We start from the raw sequence: 7615 nt of genomic DNA on the forward strand, positions 1-7615 counted from the left end.
TTTAGGTGATTAGTTGCAATTTTTAGAATGAATGAAGTATGTGTAATATTAAGTTAGTAGTGATGTGTACATGTAAATAGATAATATAGAAAATTTTAATATTTACAGATTGAATATTTCACGGAATATTTTATTACTAATAAAGTGTGGGATACAAAGGAAGTATTGGGTGAGAGATATATCTAAGGACTTGATGATAGTATTAATAAAACATACGACAATCGATTACCGGATTACGATGGTTTGCGAAAGATTTTGTCCACCAAGGACTAGTAGACCAAAGGTGAACCCAGTAAACCCGTCATTTTACCTGTTCCCAGGATCCGCAAATCCAAATCAAAGAAGTGTTGTTGTTAGTTTTGAGCTACTTAGGGTTCGAAGGAAACTATACCCAGGTGACCCTGGTCCAAAATGGATAAGAGGTGTTCTTCAAGGTCGTCACAACCATAAGATATTGGATATCTTTCTTGGCAACCCATTCATGGGTTGAATGACCCGTGAGGAGAAGTTATTGCCTAGGAGGTGGGGGGATGGTTTTAGGACCCCAATGGAGATAGTAAGGGAGTTGAGGAGCACTTTTCTGGGAAACGTGACATCTAGGAAGCAAGTTGCCAACTTCTTATAGAAATTGAGCATGAAGATCGTGGAGCTAACGGTTACACAATGGTCTCTTAAATTCTTGGTCGACAATGATTATGTTCTATATCCAGTAAAAAAAAGATTAATCATGAGATCGAAATCCTTTTCTTTGCTAACTAGGAGTCGTTGTGACTTCTGAAGAAGTTCCAGTACGTGATAGTTGTGGATGCCACATACAAGACAAACAAGTAAGTTATTTGTTTTAATAGTTAGACGTTATTACTTTGTGTCATCTCATATCTTTTTAATAGTTAGACATCTTAATCTTTGTATCCATATGTATGACATGTCAATGGTGCAGATGGTTTGGTTCACTTCCACTCATTTGACTTTCAAAATTGGCTTTGTAATTACCTGGGCTAAAAGAATTTATTATTACACATGGATAGTGCTAAAACTGCGGGTCTTGTATGAGGATTTAGGAGTGATACCAATGACAATTATGACCAACGACGAGAGGGTCCTCATCGATGAGGCACCATATTTGGAGGTGTAGTTCAACATCTATTATGTTGGGTGCATATTAGACATAATATTAAGACACGTGCTTCATCCGTCTTGAAGGATAGTGGCAGAGTAGAAGCTTTTACAAATCAATATTGGGCGATTTTTTGCTCAATCACTGAGGAAAAGTATGAAGAGAGGCTTGCATTGATAAGGAAGTCATGGAGGAGTGGCCTTGTTGGCTGCGCGGAGAGTGAATTGCCAACTCCTTAGAAGAAGAGTATATTGAGATCCAGGACGGATAATCATCTTCACTTCTCCATGAGGACTTTAAACATGTAATCTATATTTACTTGAACATATCATTTGATTGATTGATTGTTTTGATATATATTTGAATCAACATGACTATATATTGTTGTCGTAAGGTCAAGGGAATGCACAAGGTTTTAAAAAGGATGATTGGCTCTAGCCGAGAGGGTTTCAACAGAGTGATTGTCATGATCCACCATGCCATCATCCAACAACTTGACACGATTATAGAGAGCTTTAATATCTCACTTACAAAGTGTCCGACATCTTTTGATGTTCCGGCAGTGCCTTCATGGACAAAGAAGATTTTTTCTAAGATCTTATATAGGATTTATTGATAAGTGCTTTGGCCACTTATTAGCCTCGTATGAATGGATAATAAGTTTGACTTTGATAAGGAATGAACAGATCACTTGGTGAGAGACTATTAAGTATTACCATGTGTCCATGAAATTGAAAATTCCATTCTCAATAAGACACCCTTTATACCTGATGATGTTCATGATATTTTAAAGGAGTTGTCATGGGAAGACTCTACAACAGTAACTGTGCCAGATTTTGACAATGTTAGGATGTCAATACAAGAAATGAACCTACGAGAGATGTGATCAAAGTTGGAAAGTGGGGTATTAAGGAAAAGCACGACAAACCAACTTGATGAGTTGTATCGCGACGTGGAGAATCCTGCAAAAAGCGGTATGCTAGAGCCCACCGGAGTCCGAAGAAAAGGAAAAACACTTGGTGCCAAGAATAAGAACAAAGTAGATGCAAAGGAGAAGATTTTGCTTCCGCATAGAGAAAAGGAGTTGCATGAGTGTGAGAAGGAGAAGGCAAAAGAGAAGGTAAATGAGAAGGCAAATGAGAAGGTGAGTCAAAGTCATGGTAGAACTCGAGGTTGTCCTAGGAAGTATGCATTGCCTCCAAATGCAGAGGTGTTATGTAGTGAATAAATGCAATTACAACCATTCACACAAGACTCACCGAGTGTAGATGTGCGAAGCGCACAAGAGGCCATCATACCCAACATGCATTTAGGAGTGGACTTTGAGGTGAAGAATGTGGATGAGTTTTGGATGCCTTACATCATCCATGATCAGGATGTGCTATCAAATGGGCACTGTCGATATATGTCTTTGGCGGTATTGCTTGGAAAGGAAGAGATAGGGTACAAATGTGTCCTCCTTGAACCTGTCACAGAGTTGATTGATCATCAAGACTTGTATGACCCGATATGACAAGTAATGCGTAAAGATAAGTGGGAGGAGCTTATTTTCCAGGTCAACTACACTAGAGGCCCTTGTTTGTGGCAGTTTTTGCCATTCATCGGTTTAGTGTTTGCAACACTATATCAGGGTGGTTGGTTTAGTGATGCTTACTTGGCATGATCCTACATTATTCCTACCATTGAGGGCAAGATAGTCCAATTGTGGAGCTCCTACAACAATTTTAGCGATGACGCGTGTTGGACATCAAGACCACTTTATACCGGTAAATACTAGTTTTTGATGTTTTTTCATTGCGATTACACATGTTATGTTACAATTACAAAGATTTATTTATGTTTTTTGCAGATCAAACTCAACAAAATCTAACAACTACCATAAACTCCTGGAGGTTCATGTAGATTTCCAGATTCAAACATCCATGTTGGGAAGAAAAGTTCAAACACTGTTTTGTGCAAATGTGACCATAATGTAGAGTTTGTGATCCGAACCTTTTTTGTTGAGTTTGTATCGTATGAAATTGAGTTGTATAGTAGAAGTTTGAGAATAAACACTGTTTTGTGCAAATGTGACCATAATGACTAAGTAGAATGATAAGAACGTTCAACATTACATATACAATTCAAATAACCTAGCAGTTATATATAAATAAACATGTACAAACGAAATATAATGCAACTACTAAACTGTGGTGTCATTATCTCCATCCTGACCTCCTCTTGCTCCATCTTCCCTCTCCAAGCTCGTACTGGGAGTCTCTAAATAATGACGGTGGAGGTGGCGCGGCTGTTGACAGGACGAGCTTGTCGTAGACTGTCCTAATCAAATTAAATCGTTTTTTACTCCTCTAATAAAGTAGAGTGGCAAGTAAGGGTCGAATCTCACAAGGAACCAAATGTATTCAATTCTTATGGTATCATAAAGACTAACTATTGAAAAGTAACTAACTGAGGGATTGTGAAAATTGTTTTGATTGTTTTGATTAATTGGGAAAAACACTTTATATGGTTGGTTTAACCTACTAATCTGATTCAATGGTCCTAGGTTCCTTCTATTTAGGTTCTATATATGTTCCTAATTTCTTTATGTCTTCTAAATTACCCTAATCCATGTACTAATATTGCTAGTTAGGTCAACTAGTCCTCGGACATCGCATGCTCTTCCGATTTTCTTTACTAGGAGCTCACTACCTTTACACTTTTATTTTATTTTATTTGTAAAAATGACATCACAATTTATTATGACAAAATGATAAACAAGAGGCAAGGTAGTGATTCATGCGATCTAAATAAGGTTCTAGTGCGTCCTAGCCACAATCCACATGCTCAGGCCTAAGTCCTCTACTTAATCCACATATTGACACTACATATACTTGAAATATTAGCATCTAAGGCATAGTAAGAAAATTGGAAGATCATGCATCTTTGTAGAAATTCACAACATCACAAACAAGGGGAAAAACTAAGGATTCCAACTCTAAAAATTTAAATTTTAACAAGAAGGGGAAAACTGACTCAAAATTCTAAATACAGGAATATGCGAGGCTAATCCCCTCCCCCACACTTAAATGACACAATGTCCTCATTGTGAAAACAAGGACACATATAACTCAAGTGGGAAAAAGATAAATTACCTCTTCGCCGGGTTGCCTCCCGGTCAACGCCTTTATTTAACGTCGTTGGCTCGACGTACCTCTCTCTCAGCCTGCTTCGACAAATCTCTTGGCCAACTCGTCCTTCCGTATCCAGTATTGCTTTATTCCTTCTCTTTCATTTATGAGCCTCTTGTGTATCCTTTCTTCTTCACCATATAGTGTCCCGGCGGTAACTCAGACGTTACTTTGTGTACCTGAAATATTGGTGGAAGAAAAAGTGGGATTGCTCCTTCTAATATTAGCACGGGGGCCCACCGACCAATGTTGTCTCTAGCCTATCAACATTCCTCTTGGGATCCACTATCTTAATAGCAAAAATACTTGCAGCCTCATCTCCAGACTTCTCATCACTACCTATATCAAAACTGACTACATCTCCATCAAACTCCAAAGATAATGTCCCTCTTCCTAGGTTCACTTTAGTGCCGGATGTTCTCATAAATGGTCTTCCTAACAGTATAGGTACACCATCTCTATCATTTTCAATGTCCAGCACATAAAAGTCCGTAGGGAAGAAAAGCCTGTCTACCTTAACCAGCACATTCTCTACAACTCCCCTAGGACAAATGGTCGACCCATCAACTAATTGAACTAGAATATTTGTTTCATTTAAAGGTCCAAGTCCTAATTGCTGGCATACAGAGTACATGAAGACATTTATAGCGGCCCCTAGATCTAACATAGCACGGTCAAAATTAGTGTTGCCAATTTGGCAAGGGATAATGACCATATCTCGATCTTTGAACTTGTGAGGCATGCGTTGTTGGTAGATTGCGGACACTCTTTCTCCGGCCGCTATTTTGCTAGTTTTTTTCTTCTTTTGATTTGTTTCTAACATGCAAAGCTCCTTGAGGAACTTAGCGTATTGCGGTATACTTTTCACCAGCTTGAGTAAGGAAATATTCACGACACATTTATTAAAAATTTCGAACAACTCTTTATCATCTGCTGGCCTTCTAGTATCCTTTAGTGCTTCCGGGAATGGGGTATGAGGCTTCTCTGAACCGAGCGGAGTGAAATTCGGGCAAACATAGTTGCTCTGGAGGAGCTTGAAGTCACCTCTCGGTTCGTCTAATTATTTTTCCTCCGTCGGACCTTCTTCTTCACCTTTTTCCTTCGCGGCCTCGTCATTTTCTACAAAACGTAGGGCGCGGGCGCGCTCAGACAGACGCGGTCACGTCTTTGTCTTAGTAGCCAGGGCATGGTCGCGCTCGGTAGGGCACGATCGTGTCAGATTTCCGAAATCAAGCTCCCGTCACCACGTGGTCGCGCAAAGACGTGGCACGGTCCTCCAGAATGTGGGGCGCGGGCGCGCGGGTCTGTGCGCGGTCGCGTATCGGCTTTTGTAAGGGGCGCGCGGTCGTGCATTTCCATGCGTGGGCGCGCCTCTGCCGGGTCTTGTACTTATTCTTCTTCTTGTTGTCTTGACTTCTTCTCGGCGTTTTTACCACTTCTCAACGCCATTGCACTAACATTTTTCGAGTTCTGGCTCGTGCTTGCCACGTTCTAGTTCGGGTTAACCACCGTCTAGGCCGGTAGCGAATTGGAGTTTTTTTTTGCGCCAACGTCGAGACGGTCTGCTCTATCTGACCCATTTGAACTTCTAGATTCTTTAGCCTTGAGTTGCTATTCTGGGTAGTTGAAGCGAGTGTGGCGATGGTCTTTTCCAAGTCCTTAATTATCTCCATAGTCGGAGCTCCTTGATTTTGCTGCTGCTGCTCACGAGGTCTCCACCTCTGCTGGTCATGCTGGTCTCAGTAACGTGGTTGAAAATTCTACTGATTCTCCCATGGATGAGGAGGTTCATATCCTCCCATCGCGTTCACTTCCGCGAACGTATCTCCCCTAAGCTCGGGAAATGCCTCCGAATGGTGACCAGTGGTTGCACAAATACCGCAGAGTTGCGCGGGCGTTGCTCTCCAGTAGGTACCAACTTCGCGAGCATTTTCTTGATCTCGGCTAACTCCACAGCCAAACCTGATCCTTCTACGCTTGAGTTCACGACATTGACAACCCTTGTGGTGTACGTCCTCCCGAAGCTTCTTGTGATTTCGGCCATATCTTGCAACTTCTACATCACGTCCTCTGGGGTCATATTAAGAACACTTCCCCCACACGTTGCGTCTACAATCCTTCTCTCAATAGAAAACAACCCTTGAGTAAGAAACAACACCAGGTCCTGTTGTTCATAGCCATGGAAAGGGCAGCACACAACCCTTTGAACCTCTCTAAATAGTCATATAACGACTCTCCCTCCTTTTGTTCAACCTGTGCGATCTCCCTCTTCATTGTGTTTGCTTTCTTCTCCGGAAAGTACCGGTTGAGAAACTCTCGGTGCAACTTCTCCCTGATGTCAATAGTGCCCGTAGGGAGGTGGTAGTACCATGCTCTATCTGTATCCTTCAAGGTAAAGCCGAATTCCCTCATTTTGATTTGTTCATCCGACACGTTGCCTAGCTTCATCGTCATACAAATGTCATGGAATTGATTGAGATGCATAATAGGGTATTCTCCGGGCATCCCATGGAAGGTGGGGAGTAATTTGATCATTCTGGACTTGAGTTTAAAGGTCACTCCCGATGCATGTGGTGGTAGAATCACCGCTTGAGGCTGTTGCTTCAAGTTAGGAGTAGTGCTCTCCCGCAATGTCATGTTTCCAATGAGGTTGTTCTGCTACGCGTATGCTTCAAGAAATTGATTCATGAGCAATCTATTGGCCTCTAGCTGTTCTGGTGCTTGCACCGGTGCCTCATTGTTGACGGAAAGGTCTCCTTGCTGCATCGCTTCAGCGACTCTCTCTCTCTTAGTTTTCTTCTAACAAATATGTTCGATTTATGGAATAAGCTCGGCAAGGAAAGGATTAGTAGCGCGGGTACTGACCATGCACTAGTCAGACCGCAATTAATCAAGCTAATACAGTAAGAAAAGAAGATTGGTTCCCCGACAACAGCGCCAATTGACAGGACGAGCTTGTCGTAGACTGTCCTAATCAAACTAATCCCCTTTTACTCCTCTACTAAAGTAGATTGGTAAGTAGGGGTTGAATCCCACAAGGAACCAACTGTATTCAATTCTTATTGTATTAGAAAGACTAACTATTGAAAAGTAACTAATTGGAGGATTGTGAAAACTGTTTTGATTGTTTTGATTAATTGGAAAAAACACTTTATATGGTTGGTCTAACCTACCAGTCTGATTCAATGGTCCTAGGTTCCTTCTATTAAGTTCTATCTCTATTCCTAATTCTTTTATGTCTTCTAAATTACCCTAACCATATACTAATATTGCTAGTTAGGTCAAATAGTCCTAACAACGTCTTACCTACCAACCTAACCTCGAAACT

The sequence above is a fragment of the Phyllobates terribilis genome, unplaced genomic scaffold (assembly GCF_046119375.1).
Source record: "Phyllobates terribilis strain yellow unplaced genomic scaffold, ASM4611937v1 Scaffold_5506__1_contigs__length_51197, whole genome shotgun sequence".
In the NCBI taxonomy this organism is placed as follows: domain Eukaryota; kingdom Metazoa; phylum Chordata; class Amphibia; order Anura; family Dendrobatidae; genus Phyllobates; species Phyllobates terribilis.